Source organism: Oncorhynchus kisutch, linkage group LG7, assembly GCF_002021735.2.
Source record: "Oncorhynchus kisutch isolate 150728-3 linkage group LG7, Okis_V2, whole genome shotgun sequence".
Lineage (NCBI taxonomy): Eukaryota > Metazoa > Chordata > Actinopteri > Salmoniformes > Salmonidae > Oncorhynchus > Oncorhynchus kisutch.
The window spans coordinates 53,669,430-53,695,229 of NC_034180.2; the positions used below are offsets into that span (position 1 = coordinate 53,669,430).

General features: G+C 45.6%; 1 pseudogene; it reads left to right on the top strand.

Annotated features, from left to right (window-relative positions):
- Nucleotides 1–10,195: 10,195 nt before the first annotated feature.
- Nucleotides 10,196–16,000, top strand: LOC109882194 (thyroid receptor-interacting protein 11-like; annotated as a pseudogene).
- The last annotated feature ends 9,800 nt before the right edge of the window (nt 16,001–25,800 follow it).

The window sequence follows — 25,800 nt, forward strand, 5'->3', positions numbered from 1 at the left end:
TCTTCAACCACCAACATACTACCCTGAGACAAAGCCAAGTATAGCCCATGAAGACCTCCCCCACGGCACGAACCCGAGGGGGCGCCAACTCAATTATAGTACCTACTGAATAAATGAGTCTTAAACAAAGACTCACATAGGTAGGCAGACCATTCCATAAAAATGGAGCTCTATAGGAGAAAGCCATGCTTTCAGCTGTTTGCTTAGAAATTCTAGGGACAATTAGGAGGCCTGCGTCTTGTGACCGTAGCGTACGTGTAGGTATGTACGGCAGGACCAAATCAGAGAGATAGGTAGGAGCAAGCCCATGTAATGCTTTGTAGGTTAGCAGTAAAACCTTGAAATCAGCCCTTGCCTTGACAGGAAGCCAGTGTAGAGAGGCTAGCACTGGAGTAATACGATCAAATGTTTTGGTTCTAGTCAGGATTCTAGCAGCCGTATTTAGCACTAACTGAAGTTCATATTCAGTGCTTTATCCGGGTAGCCAGAAAGTTGCGCATTGCAGTAGTCTAATCTAGAAGTGACAAAAGCATGGATTCATTTTTCTGCATAATTTTTTGACAAAGTTTCAGATTTTTGCAATGTTACGTAGATGGAAAAAAGCTGTCCTTGAAACAGTCTTGATATGTTCTTCAAAAGAGAGATCAGGGTCCAGAGTAACGCCGAGGTCCTTCACAGTTTTATTTGAGACAACTGTACAACCATCAAGATTAATTGTCAGATCCAACAGAAGATCTCTTTGTTTCTTGGGATCTAGAATAAGCATCTCTGTTTTGTCTGAGTTTAAAAGTAAAAAGTTTGCAGCCATCCACTTCCTTATGTCTGAAACACAGGCTTCCAGCGAGGGCAATGTTGGGGCTTCACCATGTTTCATTGAAATGTACAGCTGTGTGTCATCCGCACAGCAGTGAAAGTTAACATTATGTTTCTGAATGACATCACCAAGAGGTAAAATATATAGTGAAAACAATAGTGGTCCTATAATGGAACCTGGAGGGACACTGAAATTTACAGTTGATTTGTCAGAAGACAAACCATCCACAGAGACAAACTGATATCTTTCAGACAGATAAGATAACCAATTTGGGTTTCCAATCTCTCCAAAAGAATGTGGTGATTGATGGTATCAAAAGCAGCACTAAGGTCTAGGATTACGAGACAGATGCAGAGCCTCGGTCTGATGCCATTAAAAGGTAATTTACCACCTTCACAAGTGCAGTCTCAGTGCTATGATGGGGTCTAAAACCAGACTGAAGCATTTCATATACATTATTTGTCTTCAGGAAGGCGGTGAGTTGCAGCGCAACAGCTTTTTCAAACATGTTTGAGAGGAATGGAAGATTCGATTCTTTGCTTTTTTATATTTTCTCTGTCAAGGTTTGGCTTTATTACTGCCACTTTTAGTGAGTTTGGTACTCATCCGGTGGGATAGAGAGCCGTTTATTATGTTCAACATAGGAGGGCCAAGCACAGGGAGCAGCTCTTTCAGTAGTTTAGTTGGAATAGGGTCCAGTATGCAGCTTGAAGGTTCAGAGGCCATGACTATTTTCATCAATGTGTCAAGAGATATAGTATTAAAACACTTGTGTGTCTCCATTGATCCCAGGTCCTGACAGTGTTGTGCAGACTCGGGACAACTGAGCTTTGGAGAAATACGCAGATTTTAAGAGGAGTCCGTAATTTGCTTTCTAATGATCATTATCTTTTTGTCAAAGAAGTTCATGCTGAAGTGAAAGCCATCCTCTCTTGGGGAATGCTGCTTTTTAGTTATCTTTGCGACAGTATCAAAAATACATTTGGGATTGTTCTTATTTTCCTCAATTAAGTTGGAAAAATAGGATGTGAGGGTTCTTCGGTACTGCACGGTACTGTCTTTCCAAGCTAGTCGGTAGACTTCCAGTTTGGTGTGGCGCCATTTCCGTTCCAATTTTCTGGAAGCTTTCTTCAGATCTCGGGTATTTTCTGTGTATCAGGGAGCTAGTTTCTTATGACAAATGCTTTTTGCTTTTAGGGGTGCGACTGCATCTAGGGTATTACGCAAGGCTAATTTGAGTTCCTCAGTTAGGTGGTTAACTGATTGTTGTACTCCGACTTCCTTGGGTAGGTGGAGGGAGTCTGGAAGGGCATCTAGGAATCTTTGGGTTGTCTGAGAATTTATAGCACGGCTTTTGATGATCCTTGGTTGGGGTCTGAGCAGATTATTTGTTGCGATTGCATAACATAATAAAATGGTGGTTCGATAGTCTGAGGAAAAACATTTAAGATCCACAACATTTATTCCACGGGACAAAACTAGGTCCAGAGTATGACTGTGACAGTGAGTAGGTCCGGAGACATGTTGGACAAAACCCACTGAGTCGATGATGGCTCCGAAAGCCTTTTGAAGTGGGTCTGTGGACTTTTCCATGTGAATATTAAAGTCACCAAAAATGTGAATATTATCTGCCATGACTACAATGTCCGGTAGGAATTTAGGGAACTCAATGAGGAACGCTGTATATGGCCCAGGAGGCCTGTAATCAGCAGCTATAGAAGCTGCATAGATTTCATGACTAGAAGCTCAAAAGATGAAAATTCAGTAATTTTTTGTTGTTGTAAATTTAAATTTGCTATCGTAAATGTTAGCAACATCTCCATCTTTGTGGGATGCGCGAGGAACATGGTTACTAATATAACCAGGAGGAGAAGCCTCATTTAACACAGTAAATTCATCAGGCTTAAACTATGTTTCAGTCAGGCCAATCACATCAAGGTTATGATCAGTGATTAGTTCATTGACTATAACTGCCTTGGAAGTGATGGATCTAACATTAAGTAGCCCTATTTTGAGATGTGAGATAACACAATCTCTTTCAATAACGGCAGGAATGGAGGAGGTCTTTATTCTAGTGCGATTGCTAAGGCGAACACTGACATGTTTAGTTTTGCTCAACCTAGATCAAGGCATAGACACGGTCTCAATGGTGATAACTGAGCTGACTACACTGACTGTGCTAGTGGCAGACTCCACTAAGCTGGCAGGGTGGCTATCTCATTGTGGAGCTAGAGGAGTTAGAGCCCTGTCTATGTTCGTAGATAAGATGAGAGCACCCCTCCAGGCCAGGCTTGGTCCTGTTTGTGGGTGAGTCCCAGAAAGAGGGCCAATTATCTACAAATTCTATCTTTTGGGAGGGGCAGTAAACAGTTTTCAACCAGCGATTGAGTTGTGAGACTCTGCTGTAGAGCAGATCGAGCAGCTGTAAAATGAGGTGTACCGCAGGGAAGCTCTCTAGGCCCTCTTTTCTATTTTGACCAATGACCTGCCACTGGCATTAAACAACATGTGTGTTCATGAATGTTGATGAATCAACCATATACGCATCAGCAACCACAGCTAATGAAGTCACTGAAACCATTAACAAAGAGTTGCAGTCTGTTTTGGAATGTGTGGCCAGTAATAAACTGGTCCTGAACATCTCTAAAACTAAGAGCATTGTATTTGGTACAAATAATTCCCTAGGTTCTATACCTCAGCTGAATCTGGTAATGAATGGTGTGGCTGTAGAACAAGTTGAGGAGACTAAATTACTCGGCGTTACCTTAGATTGTAAACTGTCATGGTCAAAACATATACGCCAAAAATACGTCAAACATCTCATTCCAAAATCATTAATATGAAGTTGGTCCAATTTATCCCGAAGGTGTTTGATGGGGTTGAGGTCAAGGCTCTGTGCCAGTCAGACTGGCAAGATGATGAAGCGTGACTCATAGAGAACACATCTCCTCCTCTCCAGAGTTCAAACGGTGGCTGGCGATCTTTACACCACTCCAGCGGACACTTGGCACATGGTGATCTTAGCCTCGTGTGCGACTGCTCGGCCGTGGAAATCCAATTTCAAGAAGCTCCCGACAAAACGGTTCTTGTGCTGACGTTGCTTCCAGAGGCAGTTTGGAACTCGTGAGTGTTGCAACCGAGGACAGATGATTTTTACGTGCTTCAGCACTCGGCTGTTTCGTTCTGTGAGCTTGTGTGGCTTACCACTTTGCCGTTGTTGCTCTTGGACCTCTTAAATAAAGGTTAAATTTTTTTTTTTTTAAAGAAACAGACATTTCCACTTCACAATAACAGCACTTACAGTTGACCGGGGCATTTCTAGCAGGGCAGACATTTGACGGACTGACATATTGGAAAGATGGCATCCTATGACAGAGGAGCCCTTCAGTAAGCCCATTCTACTGCCAATGTTTGTCTATGGAGATTGCATGCTCCAATTTTATACATCTGTCATCAATGTGTGTGGCAGACATAGCCAAATTAAGACCAGAGCCCTATAGAACCCTATTCCCTACATAGTGCACTACATTAGACCAGAGCCCTATAGAACCCTATTCCCTATATAGTGCACTACATTAGACCAGAGTCCTACATAGCCAAATCCACTCATTTGAAGTGGTGTCCACATTCGTGTGTGTGTGTGCAGTTGTTGTCAGACGTTTTACATACACCTTAGCCAAATACAATTAAACTCAGTTTTTCACAATTCCTGACATTTAATCCTAGTAAAAATTCCCTGTCTTAGGTCAGTTAGGATCACCACTTTATTTTAAGAATGTGAAATGTCAGAATAATAGTAGAGAGAGTGATATATTTCAGCTTTTATTTCTTTCATCACATTCCCAGTGGGTCAATTTACATACACTCAATTAGTATTTGGTAACATTGCCTTTAAATTGTATAACTTGGGTCAAACGTTTCGGGTAGCCTTCCACAAGCTACCCACAATACGTTGGGTGAATTTTAGCCCATTCCTCCTGACAGAGCTGGTGTAACTGAGTCAGGTTGGTAGGCCTCCTTGCTCGCACACGCTTTTTCAGTTCTGGTGTAACGGTGTAACTGAGTCAGGTTTGTAGGCCTCCTTTTTCAGTTCTGCCCACAAATTTTCTACAGGATTGAAGTCAGGGCTTTGTGACAGTGTTATACAGGAGTGTATGAATTCCAAAAAGTTTTGGGACACTAAAGTCCATGGAGAATAAGAGCACCACCTTCCAGCTGCCCACTGCTGCTAGGTAACACTCAACACGGATAAAACCACAATAATTGAGAATTTCAATCTTTTTTCTACGGCTGGCCATGCTTTCTACCTGGCCACCCCTACCCTGGTTAACAGACCTGCACCCCCCACAGCAGCTTGCCCAAGCCTCCCCCATTTCTCCTTCACCCAAATCCAGATAGCTGATGTTATGAAAGAGCTACAATCTGGACCCAATCTTTCTAAAATGATCTGCCGAAATTGTTGCAACCCTATTATTAGCCTGTGTAACCTCTCGTATCGTCTGAGATCCCCAAAGATTGGAAATGTTACGGTTTTCTAGGTGTGAAGGAGAGTCGGACCAAACTGCAGCGTGTAGATTGCGATCCATGTTTAATGAACAACGTACAACACGAATAAACACAAAACACTACAAAACAAAGAACGTAACGAAAACCGAAACAGCCTATACTAGTGAAAACTACCACATAGACAGGAACAAGGACACTAAGGACAATCACCCACGGCAAACTCAAAGAATATGGCTGCCTAAATATGGTTCCCAATCAGAGACAACGATAAACACCTGCCTCTGATTGAGAACCACTCCAGACAGCCATAGACTTTGCTAGATAACCCCACTAGCTACAATCCCAATACATACACACCAAAACCCCAAGACAAAACACACCACAATACAAAAACCCCATGCCACACCCTGGCCTGACCCAATACATGAAGATAAACACAAAATACTTAGACCAGGGCGTGACAGGAAAGCTGCCACGGTCATCTCCCTCTTCAAAGGGGGAGACACTCTAGACACAAACTGCTACAGACCTATATCTATCCTGCCCTGCCTTTCTAAGCCAAGTTAACAAACAGATCACTGACCATTTCGAATCCCACCGTACCTTCTCCTCTATGCAATCTGGTTTCCGAGCTGGTCATGGGTGCACCTCAGCCACGCTCAAGGTCCTAAACGACATCATAACCGCTATCGATAAGAGACAATACGGTGCAGCTGTATTCATCGACCTGGACAAACTTTTGACTGTCAATCACCACATTCTTATCGGCAGACTCAACAGCCTTGGTTTCTCAAATGATTGCCTCACCAACTTCTTCTCTGATAGAGTTCAGTGTGTCAAATCGGAGGGCCTGTTGTCCAGACCTCTGCCAGTCTCTATGGGGGTGCCACAGGGTTCAATTCTCGGGCCGACTCTTTTCTCTGTACACATCAATGATGTCGCTCTTGCTGCTGGTGATTCTCTGATCCACCTCTACGCAGACGACACCATTCTGTATACTTCTGACCCTTCTTTGGACACTGTGTTAACAACCCTCCAGGCAAGCTTCAATGCCAATACAACTCTCCTTCCGTGGCCTCCAATTGCTCTTAAATGCTAGTAAAACTAAATGCATGCTCTTCAACCTGCCCACCCGTCCAGCATCACTACTCTGGACGGTTCTGACTTAGAATATGTGGACAACTACAAATACCTAGGTGTCTGGTTAGACTGTAAACACTTCTTCCAGACTCACATTAAGCATCTCCAATCCAAAATTAAATATAGAATCGGCAGTCTATAACCTGACCATCCTACCGATCCTCGACTTTGGCGATGTCATTTACAAAATAGCCTCCAACACCCTACTCAGCAAATTGGATGCAGTCTATCACAGTGCCATCTGTTTTGTAACCAAAGCCCCATATACTACCAACCACTGCGACCTGTATGCTCTCGTTGGCTGGCCCTCGCTACATATTCGTCACCAAACCCACTGGCTCCAGGTCATCTATAAGTCTTTCTTAGGTAAAGCCCTGCCTTTTCTCAGCTCACTGGTTACCATAGTAGCACCCACCGGTAGCACACGCTCCAGCAGGTATATTTCACTGTTCTCCCCTAAAGCCAATTCCTCATTTGGCCTCCTTTCCTTCCAGCTCTCTGCTGCCAATGACTGGAACGAATTGCAAAAATCACTGAAGCTGGAGGCCCATATCTCCCTCACTAACTTTAAGCACCAGCTGTCAGAGCAGCTCACAGATCACTGCACCTGTACATAGCCCATCTGTAAACAGCCCGTCCAATCTACCTCATCCCCATACTGTATTTATTTATTGTATTTATTTTTGCTCCTTTTCACCCCAGTATCTCTACCTGCACATCTATCACTCCAGTGTTTAATTGCAAAAGTGTAATTATTTCACCACTATGGCCTATTTATTGCCTACCTCCTTATCTTACCTCATTTGCACACACTGTATATAGACTTTTTCTCTATTGTGTAATTGACTGTATGTTTATTCCATGTGTAACTCTGTGTTGTTGTTTGTGTCGCACTGCTTTGTCTTTATTTTGGCCAGGTCGCAGTTGGAAATGAGAACTTGTTCTCAACTAGCCTACCTGGTTAAATAAAGGTGAAATAAAAGATAGTGCAAGTGAACAGCAAACCTGGTTTCAGAAAACAAATAAAGCAGCACCTCACGGTACAACGCCTCTCATGTAACCTACTTGTTGTGTTTATGTGCAAATTATCTGATAGATGCGCACGCACACACACTATTTATGTAAATGTAGGGAAATTGTCAAGTGTTTTGTTTGTAATGTCTTTTTCGTTGTGTCGGACCCCGGTAAGACTAGCTGTGACCATTTGGCGTCGGCTAATTGGGATCCTAATAAATTAAAACAGATCTGGTGAAAAGTCGGCGAACTATGTATAGGATAGGGTTCCATTTCAACTATTGTCTCTATGGTAATGTCTTTACAGAAATGAACCCTCACCGTATCCCATCATTTACAAATCGTTCTGTCATGAGTTTTGCTACTTCTCCACGTGTTGGAGGGTCAGTCCCTCCTAATTGAACAGAGCATAATAGATGATATTTTCAGTGTGGGATTCGATGAGGGATTGGTGTTCTGTTGGGGTCCAGTAGTTCCACGTATAATGAGTGTCCTTGCAATCTGCGATTCTTGGAACGTCCATACCTCCCATTTGAAGTTGACATTTAAAACAGTTCAGGTTAGGGTTTAAGAGTTTGGTTAAGGGTAGAGACGTCCCAACAATTTTGGATAGCAATAACCTGTTTTTTGAGCCAGATCTAGAGCAGATACCAGCTATAGTAGCACCACCAGATCCACCACCACCACCAGGAAAACACCAACAACACCACCAGGTACAACACCACCACCACCAGGTACAACACCACCAGCACCACCACCAGGTACAACACCACTACCACCAGGTACAACACCACTACCACCACCAGGTACAACACCACCACCAGTTACACCACCACCACCAGGTACAACAACACCACCACCAGGTACAACACCACTACCAACAGGTACAACACCACCACCACCACCACCAGGTACAACACCACCAGCACCACCAGGTACAACACCACCACCACCAGGTACAACAACACCACCACCAGGTACAACACCACTACCAACAGGTACAACACCACTACCAACAGGTACAACACCACCACCACCACCACCAGGTACAACACCACCAGCACCACCAGGTACAACACCACCACCACCAGGTACAACACCACCACCTCCACCAGGTACAGCACCACCACCAGGTACAACACCACCACTAGGTACAACACCACTACCACCAGGTACACCACCACCACATTCCCCTAACATTATCCATCCTTACCTCAGGTTACTGTCTCTCACATTCCCTTTACATTATCCACACTTACCTCAGGTTACTGTCTCTCACATTCCCCTCACATTATCCATCCTTACCTCAGGTTACTGTCTCTCACATTCCCCTTACATTATCCATCCTTACCTCAGGTTACTGTCTCTCACATTCCCCTTACATTATCCATCCTTACCTCAGGTTACTGTCTCTCACGTTCCCCTAACATTATCCATCCTTACCTCAGGTTACTGTCTCTTACATTCCCCTTACATTATCCATCCTTACCTCAGGTTACTGTCTCTCACGTTCTCCTAACATTATCCATCCTTACCTCAGGTTACTGTCTCTCACATTCCCCTTACATTATCCATCCTTACCTCAGGTTACTGTCTCTCACGTTCCCCTAACATTATCCATCCTTACCTCAGGTTACTGTCTCTCACGTTCCCCTAACATGTTCCTCACTGTATCCTAACCCTTCCAGGTAACAGTCCAGCCAGCGTTACTAAGGCCTTATCCCTCCACAGCAGAGGAGAGACTGAAGGAGCTCACAGCCAGGCTGGAGGAGGCAGGGAGGAGAGACTGAAGGAGCCCACAGCCAGGCTGGAGGACGCAGGGAGGAGAGACTGAAGGAGCTCACAGCCAGGCTGGAGGAGGCAGGGAGGAGAGACTGAAGGAGCCCACAGCCAGGCTGGAGGACGCAGGGAGGAGAGACTGAAGGAGCTCACAGCCAGGCTGGAGGAGGCAGGGAGGAGAGACTGAAGGAGCTCACAGCCAGGCTGGAGGAGGCAGGGAGGAGAGACTGAAGGAGCTCACAGCCAGGCTGGAGGAGGCAGGGAGGAGAGACTGAAGGAGCTCACAGCCAGGCTGGAGGAGGCAGGGAGGAGAGACTGAAGGAGCTCACAGCCAGGCTGGAGGAGGCAGGGAGGAGAGACTGAAGGAGCTCACAGCCAGGCTGGAGGAGGCAGGGAGGAGAGACTGAAGAAGCTCACAGCCAGGCTGGAGGAGGCAGGGAGGAGAGACTGAAGAAGCTCACAGCCAGGCTGGAGGAGGCAGGGAGGAGAGACTGAAGGAGCTCACAGCCAGGCTGGAGGAGGCAGGGAGGAGAGACTGAAGGAGCTCACAGCCAGGCTGGAGGACGCAGGGAGGAGAGACTGAAGGAGCTCACAGCCAGGCTGGAGGAGGCAGGGAGGAGAGACTGAAGGAGCTCACAGCCAGGCTGGAGGAGGCAGGGAGGAGAGACTGAAGGAGCTCACAGCCAGGCTGGAGGAGGCAGGGAGGAGAGACTGAAGGAGCTCACAGCCAGGCTGGAGGACGCAGGGAGGAGAGACTGAAGGAGCCCACAGCCAGGCTGGAGGAGGCAGGGAGGAGAGACTGAAGGAGCTCACAGCTAGCCTGGAGGAGGCAGGGAGGAGAGACTGAAGGAGCTCACAACCAGGCTGGAGGAGGCAGGGAGGAGAGACTGAAGGAGCTCACAGCCAGGCTGGAGGAGGCAGGCTACACTGCAGCAGGAAAAGATGGAGGCGCAGGCTGAGAACGCTGAGCTGCTGCAGAACAACAAACGGCTGCAGTTGTCAGTCACAGAGCCCAGCTAGACCAGGCGATACAGGGGATGAGGAATGCTCTCGCAGGTACTCACTCACAACATACACATTCAGATATCATACCGAGGCTGCTAGTTATTAGTCCGATTTGATATGCTGACTCGAACTATTGTCATCTTTTCAACTGGCGTAGCAGGAGACGTTGAGAATGAAGACTGTTGAGGTATTTATCCTGATCACATAGTATCTTTTGAAATAGTATTGTAGTAGTCGTGGTAGTAGTCTTTCTATGATCGTCCTTTACGTAATGATTGTGGAACATGTGGACATTCTAGAACCCAACGCCATCGTTGGAACCCCGAGGAAAGAGAATGTTATGACGGAACAGGAAAGAGGTTGATTTCTGTTCTCAAATGGAATCTTCATTTAAGACTTAGTCTGAGGTGATTTCTGCTTGCTAATGGGCCTCAACACTGGCAGTGTTTTTGCACTTCACAATGCTAATTCTTTAACAAACTCCCGTACGGTATATAATGACACATTGAACTAACAGTAAGGTTTTCCCTCAAATACGTACACTCCACTTACACTGAACAAAAATATAAATGAAACATGCAACAATTTTACGGTTACAGTTAAAATAAAGAAATCAGTACATTTAAATAAATTCATTAGGCCCTAATCTATGGATTTCACATGACTGGGCAGGGGCACAGCCATAGGTGGGCCTGGGTGGGCATAGGCCCACCCACTGGGGGAGCCAGGCCCAGCCAATCGGAATGAGTTTTTCCCCACAAAAAAAGGCTTTATTACAGACAGAAATACTCCTCGGTTTCATCAGCTGTCCAGGTGGCTGGTCTCAGACGATCAGGTGAAGAAGCTGAATGTGGAGGTCCTGGGCTGGCGTGGTTACACGTGGTCTGCGGGTTGTGAGGCCGGTTGGTCGTACTGCCAAATTCTCTAAAACAACATTGGAGGTGGCTTATGGTAGAGAAATGAACATTTGATTATCTGGCAACAGCTCTGGTGGACATTCCTGCATTCAGCATGTCAATTGCACGCTCCCTCAACTTGTGACGTCTTGGAGCATTGTGTTGTGTGACAAAACTGCACATTTTAGAGTGGCCTTTTATTGTCCCCAGCACAAGGTGCACCTGTGTAATGATCATGCGGTTTAATCAGCTTCTTGATTATGCCACACCTGAAATGGAGAAATGCTCACTAACAGGGATATAAGCTTTTTTGTGTGAATGGAACATTTAATATTTAAATATTTTATTTCAACTCATGAAACATGAGAACAACACTTTACCTATTGCGTTTATATTTTAGTTCAGTATACATTAAATAAACTGTGTTGACTTAACATTGTGACATTGAGAATCTAGATGTCTTGAACTATAATGTCGTTCTGTTGTTGATGAGAGTGTCAGATGGATCAGTTGATTATTCAAAAGTTGATTATTTAGTTCGTTTAGTTGATTAGGATCCCATTAGCTGTTGCTCATGCAGCAGAAACTCTTCCTGAGTCCATGAATAATGATTGTGTGTTCAGATTTAGACTTTTTTTCAACAACAAAAAAATCTGATGAATCCCCCTAGAGAGGAAATGGATGATGACCTAGAGAGGAAATGGATGATCCCCCTAGAGAGGAAATGGATGATCACCTAGAGAGGAAATGGATGGTCACCTAGAGAGGAAATGGATGATCCCCTAGAGAGGAAATGGATGATCCCCTAGAGAGGAAATGGATGATCCCCCTAGAGAGGAAATGGATGATCCCCTAGAGAGGAAATGGATGATCCCCTAGAGAGGAAATGGATGGTCACCTAGAGAGTAAATGGATGTTCTTCACGAGAGGAAATGTATGATCCCCCTAGAATATATTTAAAGGTTGATGTGGTTGTGACACTCACTTTTAGTCTGACGATGTTAAACAAAAGTCTATGAAACATTTATATTAGTTTCGACACACAGCAATGTAACACTTCCTGGATCTGGAACAGCCAATCACAACCAATTCCGGAAGCACCATGCACTGATGAATTGGCCGTGTATAGGAAGGAACGTGTTGATATGAATATATTGGTCATGTATAGGAAGGAATATGTTGATATTAATATATTGGTTGTGTATAGGAAGGTGTTGATATTGGGATATACACAGCGTCTTAGACCATGTTGAAAAAGAAAGTCCATCAAGGATTACCACATGTTTTTAATGATTTAACCCCCTTTACAGAATTTAGACTTATTAAAGTAAGACTACCTATAAAATGGTTATCGAGATGCTATTATTCTGTTCTTGTGTCTCCATGCAGCATGTGATCTCAGTGTAGGAGAAGCTCTCTGTTCAGCTGAAGGAGTCTGAGACTGAGGTGTTCAGGTTGCAGTCAGAGCTCAGTACCACCACCGACCAGAGGGTGGCGCTACAGGAAGAACTACAGGCCCAGCAGGAGAAACTGAGCCAGAGTGCTTACACCCTGAACCACCTCCACATGGGCAAGCAGCAGCTGGAGGCCACCGTCAAGGAGTTGAGGGAGAAACTTGGACGGGCAACAGCGATGGGCAAAGAGAACCAGGTGCTCCAGAGAACCGTACAGGAGAGGGAGGAGCAGCTGTCTGCTGCCCGGGCAGAGCTGTGCGAGGCTGGGGAGAGAGGGAGAGAATCCGGGGGGTCCGGAGAGGAGCTGGAGGAGCTCAGGAAAGAGCTGACTGAGATGAGGAGCTCCCAGGAGAAGGTGATGTCAGAAGACTACGAGATGGAGAAGCAGAGGTTGAAGACAGAGGCAGAGCAGGCCCAGGGGAGGATAGAGGAGCTGGTCAGGGAGGTCCAGGATGCTCTCGGCAGGACCGTCCTGGAGAACAACACTCGTATCTGGGCTCTGAAGCTGGAGAAGAGCAAGCTGGAAGGGGAACTGGGCCAGGCAGAGAGGGTCCTCCAGGAGCAGGTCAGGCAGGTCAGGGAGGTCCAGGATGCTCTCGGCAGGACCGTCCTGGAGAACAACACTCGTATCTAGGCTCTGAAGCTGGAGAAGAGCCAGCTGGAAGGGGAACTGGGCCAGGCAGAGAGGGTCCTCCAGGAGCAGGTCAGGTAGGTCAGGGAGGTCCAGGATGCTCTCAGCAGGACCATCCTGGAGAAGGACACAAACATCGAGGCTCTGAAGCTGGAGAAGAGCCAGCTAGAAGGGGAGCTGATCCAGGCAGAGAGGGGCCTCCAGGAGCAGGTCAGGCAGTACCAGCAGACCATCGAGGAGCTGACCGCTGCACGCTCCATGGACGCCTCGGCACTGCAGGTCCACTGTTGTTTCACTACTGTTTTACTATCTTCATGTATCTACATTCAACTTTTTTTTTTATCTTTTCACTTTTGTAGCACTTTGACAACGAACTGTATATATATTTTTTTGGTAAGGAATGTGTTGTACTAATAGCTTGATTATTTTCAGACGGCGCATGAGAGGACGGTGAAGCTGAACCAGGAGAAGAACCTGGAGAAGAACCTGGAGATGAACCTGGAGATGAACCTGGAGTTGAACCTGGAGTTGAACCTGGAGTTGAACCTGGAGATGAACCTGGAGTTGAACCTGGAGTTGAACCTGGAGTTGAACCTGGAGTTGAACCTGGAGAAGAACCTGGAGTTGAACCTGGAGTTGAACCTGGAGTTGAACCTGGAGATGAACCTGGAGATGAACCTGGAGATGAACCTGGAGTTGAACCTGGAGTTGAACCTGGAGAAGAACCTGGAGAAGAACCTGGAGATGAACCTGGAGTTGAACCTGGAGATGAACATGGAGATGAGAGCATGAGAGCTAACATGGCCGCCGCCCAGAGGGAGCTGGAGGCCGGGGTCCAGGCAGCCACCCAGGAGGCTGAGACCCTGAGAGCCAACATGGCCGCCGCCCAGAGGGAGCTGGAGGCCGGGGTCCAGGCACCCACCCAGTAGGCTGAGACCCTGAGAGGAGCTCTGGAGGAGAAGGACAAGCAGCTGGGAGGCATGAAGGAAGACAACAGCCACCTGAAGGTACGTCCACAACATGTACTGTATGTGTAGAGTGTCTATTTTGTATACAGTGGTACTGTCTGTTGGAGACAATTTTTTCCCTTGGGATATTAACATTAAATCCTATCCTATAAGGAGGAGATAGAGCGTCTGAGGGACCAGCAGAGTAGACCCCAGCTCCCCGGCCTGGCCGAGCCACGTACCCCGGACATCATCAATGGTAACACATCCTGTCATATCTCTTGTTGTTTTTTTAATACATATCTATGTGTTGTATTTGCTGCTAAATGAACAGCCTTATTGAGCACATTAACATGAACCACAGAACTGGAGACGGACATCACCCAGCTGAAGACCTCAGGAGATGCCTGGAGGAGGACCATAGAGGACCATAGAGGACCATAGAGGACCATAGAGGACCATAGAGGACCATAGAAGACCATAGAGGACCATAGAGGACCATAGAGGACCATAGAGGACCATAGAGGACCATAGAAGACCATAGAGGACCATAGAGGACCATAGAGGGCCATAGAGGACCATAGAGGACCATAGGGGACCATAGAGGACCATAGAGGACCATAGAGGACCATAGAGGACCATAGAGGACCATAGGGGACCATAGAGGACCATAGAGGACCATAGAGGACCATAGATGACCATAGAGGACCATAGAGGACCATAGAGGACCATAGAGGACCATAGAGGACCATAGAGGAGCATAGATGACCATAGAGGACCATAGAGGACCATAGAGGACCATAGAGGACCATAGGGGAGCAGCGGGGGCACATCCTCTCCTCCCAGCAGTCTCTCCTGGCGCAGCAGAATGAGTTGGAGCAGGCCCACCAACGCCACGAGCAGAGCAGAGAGAACTACGATAGGCTGATCCACGCCAAGGACGAGGAGATTGGGCGCCTGCAGCAGGAAGTAGTAGATCACCTCGGCGCTACCCGATACTCCCAGGAACAGGAAGTGGTCATTCTCCAACGGGAAGACGAGACCAAGTCGTCCCTGAATAACAGGGAGAACGGCAACGAGAAACACGACCTGTCCAAGATGGAGGTAGAGAGACTAGTGAAGGTATTTCCTGAATTGGTCTTGTACTCAGCAGCAGCTGATGATTCGGGATGAATTACCATTCAGGATAATAAAGCATTATCTGATCTCAATTTGAAGGGCATTAAGGAGAAGGAGACGGAGATCAGTCAGCTGAATCAGAAGAACCAGAACCTCACCAGACAGCTGGACCAGCTGGTGGTCTCCAGAGAGGAGCTGGGGAAGCTCAGCCAGATGGTCTAGCAGAAAGACGTAGAGATCCAAGCGCTGCACTCCCACGTCTCCCTGGGGGGACGAGGCCACAGCCAAGACGTGATGTTCCTCCAGCAGCAGCTGCGGGCCTACGCCGTGGAGAGAGAGCAGGTCAAAATCACTATCAACTTTATTCAATTTATTACAGTCTCAAAATCCTGGGTAATTTTCTTAAAATTTTTCCAGAAATCCTAGTTGAAGGATTTCCTGTCTATCCCCTCTGGATTCCAGGAATCTTCCAACCAGGAATTTTGTTAAAGTTATTGGAATTTTACAACCCCAGTAATATATATATATATTTTTTGACTTGACTTGATTTACTGTAGGCCCTGGCGGTGCTGAATGAGAAGACGAGGGAGAACAGCCGGCTGAGGGGAGACTACCAGCACATCATTGACATTGTAGCAGGGAAGGAGGCTCCTCAAGGTCCAGCAGGAGAACATGAGGCCGTCCACCATGTCTGACCCCTCAGGGAGTCGAGAGATGTTCAGAGAGACCATTCAGAACCTGTCACGGATCATCAGGTATTGTTTTGTAATATATATACACAGTAGCAGTCAAAAGCTTGGACGCACCTACTGAAGGAGTTTTCTTCATTTTTGACTATTTTCGACTTAATAATAGTTTTAATAATAATTTTTTTACTATTTTCTACATTGTAGAATAATAGTGAAGACATCAAAACTATGAAATAACACATATGGAATCATGTGGTAACTGAAAATTAAAAATATATTTTAGATTCTATAAAGTGAGGCTTTGCCCCTTTTGCCTTGATGACAGCTTTGCACACTCTTGGCATTCTCTCAACCAGCCTCATGAGGTAATCACCCGGAATAGAGAAGATAGCCCTATTTGGTAAAAGACCAAGTCCGTATTATGGCAAGACCAGCTCAAATAAGCATGCTTCTGCTGCCATGGCGATCAGGTATTGTCAGGGTGTATTTTGTTCTCGGGATTCATTTTGATTGACATATGCAGGTGTATGTTGATTGACAGGTGCAGGTGTATGTTGATTGACAGGTGCAGGTGTATGTTGATTGACAGGTGCAGGTGTATGTTGATTGACAGGTGCAGGTGTATGTTGATTGACAGGTGCAGGTGTATGTTGATTGACAGGTGCAGGTGTATGTTGATTGACAGGTGCAGGTGTATGTTGATTGACAGGTGCAGGTGTATGTTGATTGACAGGTGCAGGTGTATGTTGATTGACAGGTGCAGGTGTATGTTGATTGACATATGCAGGTGTATGTTGATTGACAGGTGCAGGTGTATGTTGATTGACAGGTGCAGGTGTATGTTGATTGACAGGTGCAGGTGTATGTTGATTGACATATGCAGGTGTATGTTGATTGACAGGTGCAGGTGTATGTTGATTGACAGGTGCAGGTGTATGTTGATTGACAGGTGCAGGTGTATGTTGATTGACAGGTGCAGGTGTATGTTGATTGACAGGTGCAGGTGTATGTTGATTGACAGGTGCAGGTGTATGTTGATTGACATATGCAGGTGTATGTTGATTGACAGGTGCAGGTGTATGTTGATTGACAGGTGCAGGTGTATGTTGATTGACAGGTGCAGGTGTATGTTGATTGACAGGTGCAGGTGTATGTTGATTGACAGGTGCAGGTGTATGTTGATTGACAGGTGCAGGTGTATGTTGATTGACAGGTGCAGGTGTATGTTGATTGACAGGTGCAGGTGTATGTTGATTGACAGGTGCAGGTGTATGTTGATTGACATATGCAGGTGTATGTTGATTGACAGGTGCAGGTGTATGTTGATTGACAGGTGCAGGTGTATGTTGATTGACAGGTGCAGGTGTATGTTGATTGACATATGCAGGTGTATGTTGATTGACAGGTGCAGGTGTATGTTGATTGACAGGTGCAGGTGTATGTTGATTGACAGGTGCAGGTGTATGTTGATTGACAGGTGCAGGTGTATGTTGATTGACAGGTGCAGGTGTATGTTGATTGACAGGTGCAGGTGTATGTTGATTGACATATGCAGGTGTATGTTGATTGACAGGTGCAGGTGTATGTTGATTGACAGGTGCAGGTGTATGTTGATTGACAGGTGCAGGTGTATGTTGATTGACAGGTGCAGGTGTATGTTGATTGACAGGTGCAGGTGTATGTTGATTGACAGGTGCAGGTGTATGTTGATTGACAGGTGCAGGTGTATGTTGATTGACATATGCAGGTGTATGTTGATTGACAGGTGCAGGTGTATGTTGATTGACAGGTGCAGGTGTATGTTGATTGACAGGTGCAGGTGTATGTTGATTGACAGGTGCAGGTGTATGTTGATTGACAGGTGCAGGTGTATGTTGATTGACAGGTGCAGGTGTATGTTGATTGACATACACTGAAACAACAGGCAATATAAGATATTTAGCATTTTTATTGCCTGTTTTTACAGATATTTGCCTTGTTTCGCAAAACAAGACAAACTGCTTTACAGGACAAAAAAACAACAACAACAACAACAACAACAGCCAATACAGAAAAGCATGAGATGAGTAAAAACATTATTCACATCACAGATCAGGAATCACACAGATGTGTGTGTGTATTGTAGTGTGTGTGTAGTGTGTGTGTAGTGTAGTGTGTGTGTATTGTAGTGTGTGTGTAGTGTGTGTGTGTATTGTAATGTGTGTGTAGTGTAGTGTGTGTGTAGTGTAGTGTGTGTGTATTGTAGTGTGTGTGTAGTGTGTGTGTGTATTGTAATGTGTGTGTAGTGTAGTGTGTGTGTATTGTAGTGTGTGTGTATTTTAGTGTGTGTGTATTGTAGTGTGTGTGTATTGTAGTGTGTGTGTAGTGTAGTGTGTGTGTATTTTAGTGTGTGTGTATTGTAGTGTGTGTGTGTATTGTAGTGTGTGTGTAGTGTAGTGTGTGTGTATTGTAGTGTGTGTGTATTGTAGTGTGTGTGTATTGTAGTGTGTGTGTAGTGTAGTGTGTGTGTATTGTAGTGTGTGTGTATTGTAGTGTGTGTGTAGTGTAGTGTGTGTATTTTAGTGTGTGTGTATTGTAGTGTGTGTGTATTGTAGTGTGTGTGTAGTGTAGTGTGTGTGTATTGTAGTGTGTGTGTATTGTAGTGTGTGTGTAGTGTAGTGTGTGTGTATTGTAGTGTGTGTGTATTGTAGTGTGTGTGTAGTGTAGTGTGTGTGTAGTGTAGTGTGTGTGTAGTGTAGTGTGTGTGTAGTGTAGTGTGTGTGTAGTGTAGTGTGTGTGTATTGTAGTGTGTGTATATTCTAGTGTGTGTGTAGTGTAGTGTGTGTGTATTGTAGTGTGTGTGTAGTGTAGTGTGTGTAGTGTGTGTGTAGTGTAGTGTGTGTGTAGTGTAGTGTGTGTGTATTGTAGTGTGTGTATATTCTAGTGTGTGTGTGTAGTGTAGTGTGTGTGTAGTGTAGTGTGTGTGTAGTGTAGTGTGTGTGTATTGTAGTGTGTGTATATTCTAGTGTGTGTGTAGTGTAATGTGTGTGTATTGTAGTGTGTGTGTGTAGTGTAGTGTGTGTGTAGTGTAGTGTGTGTGTATTGTAGTGTGTGTGTATTGTAGTGTGTGTGTAGTGTAGTGTGTGTGTAGTGTAGTGTGTGTGTGTATTGTAGTGTGTGTGTATTGTAGTGTGTGTGTGTGTGTATTGTAGTGTGTGTGTAGTGTAGTGTGTGTGCATTGTAGTGTGTGTGTATTGTAGTGTGTGTTTATTGTAGTGTGTGTGTAGTGTAGTGTGTGTGCATTGTAGTGTGTGTGTAGTGTAGTGTGTGTGTATTGTAGTGTGTGTGCATTGTAGTGTGTGTGTAGTGTAGTGTGTGTGTATTGTAGTGTGTGTGTATTGTAGTGTGTGTGTATTGTAGTGTGTGTGTGTTGTAGTGTGCGTGTAGTGTAGTGTGTGTGCATTGTAGTGTGTGTGCATTGTAGTGTGTGTGCATTGTAGTGTGTGTGCATTGTAGTGTGTGTGTATTGTAGTGTGTGTGAACAGTGTGTGAACCGAGGTGTGTGTATTGTAATGTATCCAGGTGAACAGTGTGTGAACCGAGGTGTGTGTAGGTATTGTAATTTCGAGGTGTGTGACTGTGTGTGTATTGTAATGTATCCAGGTGAAGAAGATGGAGGAGTGGAAGATGTAGGTGATCACCACAGTAAATAACATGCAGCATGAATCTGGCCAGCTGGTAGAGGAGCTCCACAAGCTACAGGGACAGGTAACCATCATCAGGTATTATAACAATGAATCATGTGTAATATAATGAATCATGTGTAATATAATGAATCATGTGTAATGTAATGAATCATGTGTAATATAATGAATCATGTGTAATATAATGATTCATATGTAATATAATGAATCATGTGTAATATAATGAATCATATGTAATATAATGAATCATGTGTAATGTAATGAATCATGTGTAATATAATGAATCGTGTGTAATATAATGATTCATATGTAATATAATGAATCATATGTAATATAATGAATCATGTGTAATATAATGAATCATGTGTAATGTAATGAATCATGTGTAATATAATGAATCATATGTAATATAATGAATCATGTGTAATATAATGAATCATGTGTAATATAATGAATCATATGTAATATAATGAATCATGTGTAATATAATGAATCATGTGTAATATAATGAATCATATGTAATATAATGAATCATGTGTAACATGTACACATATTCCAAAACATGCATCCTGTGAGTTTCACACACACGCACGCACGCACACACACACACACACACACACACACACACACACACACACGCACTCATGCGTATTGACGCCACTCACACAGACAGTCTTTCACACTCTTCCCATACAGTGCTGCTATTGTTTATTATCTATCCTGATGGCTTAGTCTCTTTTACCTCTACCTACATGTACATATTACCTCAACTACCTGGTACCCCTACCTACATGTACATATTACCTCAACTACCTTTGACTCAGTACAAGCACGGTGGCTAGTAAAAACTATAGCCATGAAAAACTATAGCCATGTTACTACCTGGTACGCCTGCATTGACTCAGTACAGGTACTCCTGGTATATAGCCATGTTACTACCTGGTACGCCTGCATTGACTCAGTACAGGTACTCCTGGTATATAGCCATGTTACTACCTGGTACGCCTGCATTGACTCAGTACAGGTACTCCTGGTATACAGCCATGTTACTACCTGGTACGCCTGCATTGACTCAGTACAGGTACTCCTGGTACATAGCCATGTTACTACCTGGTACGCCTGCATTGACTCAGTACAGGTACTCCTGGTACATAGCCATGTTACTACCTGGTACGCCTGCATTGACTCAGTATAGGTACTCCTGCTACATAGCCATGTTACTACCTGGTACGCCTGCATTGACTCAGTACAGGTACTCCTGGTATATAGCCATGTTACTATCTGGTACGCCTGCATTGACTCAGTACAGGTACTCCTGGTATATAGCCATGTTACTACCTGGTACGCCTGCATTGACTCAGTACAGGTACTCCTGGTATATAGCCATGTTACTACCTGGTACGCCTGCATTGACTCAGTACAGGTACTCCTGGTATATAGCCATGTTACTACCTGGTACGCCTGCATTGACTCAGTACAGGTACTCCTGGTATATAGCCATGTTACTACCTGGTACGCCTGCATTGACTCAGTACAGGTACTCCTGGTATATAGCCATGTTACTACCTGGTACGCCTGCATTGACTCAGTACAGGTACTCCTGGTATATAGCCATGTTACTACCTGGTACGCCTGCATTGACTCAGTACAGGTACTCCTGATATATAGCCATGTTACTACCTGGTACGCCTGCATTGACTCAGTACAGGTACTCCTGGTATATAGCCATGTTACTACCTGGTACGCCTGCATTGACTCAGTACAGGTACTCCTGGTATATAGCCATGTTACTACCTGGTACGCCTGCATTGACTCAGTACAGGTACTCCTGGTATATAGCCATGTTACTACCTGGTACGCCTGCATTGACTCAGTACAGGTACTCCTGGTATATAGCCATGTTACTACCTGGTACGCCTGCATTGACTCAGTACAGGTACTCCTGGTATATAGCCATGTTACTACCTGGTACGCCTGCATTGACTCAGTACAGGTACTCCTGGTATATAGCCATGTTACTACCTGGTACGCCTGCATTGACTCAGTACAGGTACTCCTGGTATATAGCCATGTTACTACCTGGTACGCCTGCATTGACTCAGTACAGGTACTCCTGGTATATAGCCATGTTACTATCTGGTACGCCTGCATTCACTCAGTACAGGTACTCCTGGTATATAGCCATGTTACTACCTGGTACGCCTGCATTGACTCAGTACAGGTACTCCTGGTATATAGCCATGTTACTACCTGGTACGCCTGCATTGACTCAGTACAGGTACTCCTGGTATATAGCCATGTTACTACCTGGTACGCCTGCATTGACTCAGTACAGGTACTCCTGGTACATAGCCATGTTACTACCTGGTACGCCTGCATTGACTCAGTACAGGTACTCCTGGTACATAGCCATGTTACTACCTGGTACGCCTGCATTGACTCAGTACAGGTACTCCTGGTACATAGCCATGTTACTACCTGGTACGCCTGCATTGACTCAGTACAGGTACTCCTGGTACATAGCCATGTTACTACCTGGTACGCCTGCATTGACTCAGTACAGGTACTCCTGGTACATAGCCATGTTATTGTTATTTTATTTCGTAACTATTTCCCTTTCTTATTTGCCAAGTTTATTGTTACATTTTAATTTAGATGTACAGACAGGAAGGTATGGTATGTACAGACAGGAAGGTATGGTATGTACAGACAGGAAGGTATGGTATGTACAGACAGGAAGGTATGGTATGTACAGACAGGAAGGTATGGTATGTACAGACAGGTATGTACAGACAGGAAGGTATGGAATGTACAGACAGGAAGGTATGGTATGTACAGACAGGAATGTATGGTATGTACAGACAGGAAGGTATGGTATGTACAGACAGGAAGGTATGGTATGTACAGACAGGAATGTATGGAATGTACAGACAGGAAGGTATGGTATGTACAGACAGGTATGTACAGACAGGAAGGTATGGAATGCACAGACAGGAATGTACAGACAGGAAGGTATGGAATGTACAGACAGGAAGGTATGGTATGTACAGACAGGAAGGTATGGTATGTACAGACAGGAATGTATGGAATGTACAGACAGGAAGGTATGGTATGTACAGACAGGTATGTACAGACAGGAAGAAATGGAATGTACAGACAGGTATGTACAGACAGGAAGGTATGGAAAAGGAATGCATATCACCCAGAACATCTCTAGCTACAGCAGCAGGTGAGGAGGAGGACAGGTGTTTGATCCAGACATAAATCAGCTGATTACAGACACCTGTTTTCATCGCCACGTTCCTCTTTGAAAACCGGTCTGCTTTTTCCCTTCTCTCTACAGTAAACTAGGCTTTTCCCGAGTCCCAAAAAAATGGCACCCTATTCCCTGTATAGTGCACTACTTTTTGACTAGTCCCCATTGGGAATAGGGCACCATTTGGCATGCTGTCCCGAGTCTTTTGTGCCAGGTTCTCCAGTCTAAGCTCATGGCCTAGCCAGTATAGTCTGGTCAAATACGGTGCCCTGTTTAGGAAATAGGGTGCCCTGTTTAGGAAATAGGGTGCCCTGTTTAGGAAATAGGGTGCCATTTCATTTGGGATGCAGCCAAGTGATGGAACTTAAAGTAACTGTCCAGTGTTTCCAGATGTCTGTGAAATAGGATCTACAGACCTCAACCAAAGTGGCACAGCGGCCTAAAGGCACTGCATCTCAGTGCTTGAGGCATCACTACAGACCCGGGTTTGAGCCCAGGCTGTGTCACAACCGGCCGTGACCGGGAGACCTATAGGGTGGTGCACAATTGGCCCAGCGTTGTCCGGGTTTGGCCGGGTTCGGCTCACTTCCTCTCCTGATTCACCAATCAAAAGACTTGATCAGTTCGACTGACTTCCTGGCTAACCAGGAAGTCAGTCGAAGGAAGTCGGAGGAAGTCGGAGGAAGCAGCAGGATATGTTTTAGAGGAAGCAGCAGCGCATGTTTCAGAGGAAGCAGCAGGGCATGTTTCAGAGGACGCAGCAGGGCATGTTTCAGAGGACGCAGCAGGGCATGTTTCAGAGGAAGCAGCAGGGCATGTTTCAGAGGAAGCAGCAGGACATGTTTCAGAGGAAGCAGCAGGGCATGTTTCAGAGGAAGCAGCAGGGCATGTTTCAGAGGACGCAGCAGGGCATGTTTCAGAGGAAGCAGCAGGGCATGTTTCAGAGGACGCAGCAGGGCATGTTTCAGAGGAAGCAGCAGGGCATGTTTCAGAGGACGCAGCAGGGCATGTTTCAGAGGAAGCAGCAGGGCAAGGTTTCAGAGGAAGCAGCAGGGCATGTTTCAGAGGAAGCAGCAGGGCATGTTTCAGAGGAAGCAGCAGGGCATGTTTCAGAGGAAGCAGCAGGGCATGTTTCAGAGGACGCAGCAGGGCATGTTTCAGAGGAAGCAGCCGGGCATGTTTCAGAGGAAGCAGCAGGGCATGTTTCAGAGGAAGCAGCAGGGCATGTTTCAGAGGAAGCAGCAGGGCATGTTTCAGAGGAAGCAGCAGGACATGTTTCAGAGGAAGCAGCAGGACATGTTTCAGAGGAAGCAGCAGGGCATGTTTCAGAGGAAGCAGCAGGGCATGTTTCAGAGGAAGCAGCAGGGCGTGTTTCAGAGTGTTTCAGAGGAAGCAGCAGGACATGTTTCAGAGGAAGCAGCAGGGCATGTTTCAGAGGAAGCAGCAGGGCATGTTTCAGAGGAAGCAGCAGGGCATGTTTCAGAGGAAGCAGCAGGACATGTTTCAGAGGAAGCAGCAGGACATGTTTCAGAGGAAGCAGCAGGGCATGTTTCAGAGGAAGCAGCAGGGCATGTTTCAGAGGAAGCAGCAGGGCATGTTTCAGAGTGTTTCAGAGGAAGCAGCAGGGCATGTTTCAGAGGAAGCAGCAGGACATGTTTCAGAGGAAGCAGCAGGGCATGTTTCAGAGGAAGCAGCAGGGCATGTTTCAGAGGAAGCAGCAGGACATGTTTCAGAGGAAGCAGCAGGGCATGTTTCAGAGGAAGCAGCAGGGCATGTTTCAGAGGAAGCAGCAGGGCATGTTTCAGAGTGTTTCAGAGGAAGCAGCAGGGCATGTTTCAGAGGAAGCAGCAGGACATGTTTCAGAGGAAGCAGCAGGGCATGTTTCAGAGGAAGCAGCAGGACATGTTTCAGAGGAAGCAGCAGGGCATGTTTCAGAGGAAGCAGCAGGGCATGTTTCGGAGGAAGCATGTCTCGATCTTCAACTCTCCCAAGCTCGCTGGGAGTCGCTGCGGTGAGACGAGGCCTTAACTTTCGGATTGGATACCGCGACATTGGGAGAAAAAAGGGAATGAATTCCTGACAAAACGAAGAAAAGGACTTGATGATTAATTGACAACTAGAATCATGTGTGTTGAATTATTCAAATACATGGGATGGCTGTGGGTCCCTGAGGAGAGGTCTGAAAACCCCTGGTCTGGAGTCCAACTACGTTACCCAGTAGACATCTGGCATTCCATTCCAGAATGTTCTACAGGCCCATTTCACATGTTGTTATCAGCCAACCGCTCGAATAACACAAATAGAGTAAATCACATTATTAGTATAGTAACAGTGCTAACACTACAGGAATCAATCCCACCCAGGAATAGAGTTTCCCACATCAGTCTGCATTCTCAGACACAGAGACACACACACACACACACACACACACACACACACACACACACACACACACACACACACACACACACACACACACACACACACACACACACTGTAAGCTGCAATGGTCTACTGATTACGCTATCAGCTGTAGACATGGTTATTACATCATAGTACACACACACACACACACAAACACACCCCAACCTCTCGTCTGTTTTTCATTCACGACAGGAATCCAGATGTATGAGCGGTTTAGTTGAACTGATAAAGGCTGTGAAACGGTTAAAGAGGGCCATCTGGTTTGTGAACCATCGGAAGGCCCATCATACCCTGATCTGCACCTCTGACTTGAATCTTTGTTTTGGCCATGACGGTCTGTTACATAAATATATAGTCCCGACAGTCAGACTAAAACTGTTCCGTGTAGCCACGCTAGCCATGCTTCAGACTTCTGGGAAGCTGTGTGTGTGTGTGTGTGTGTT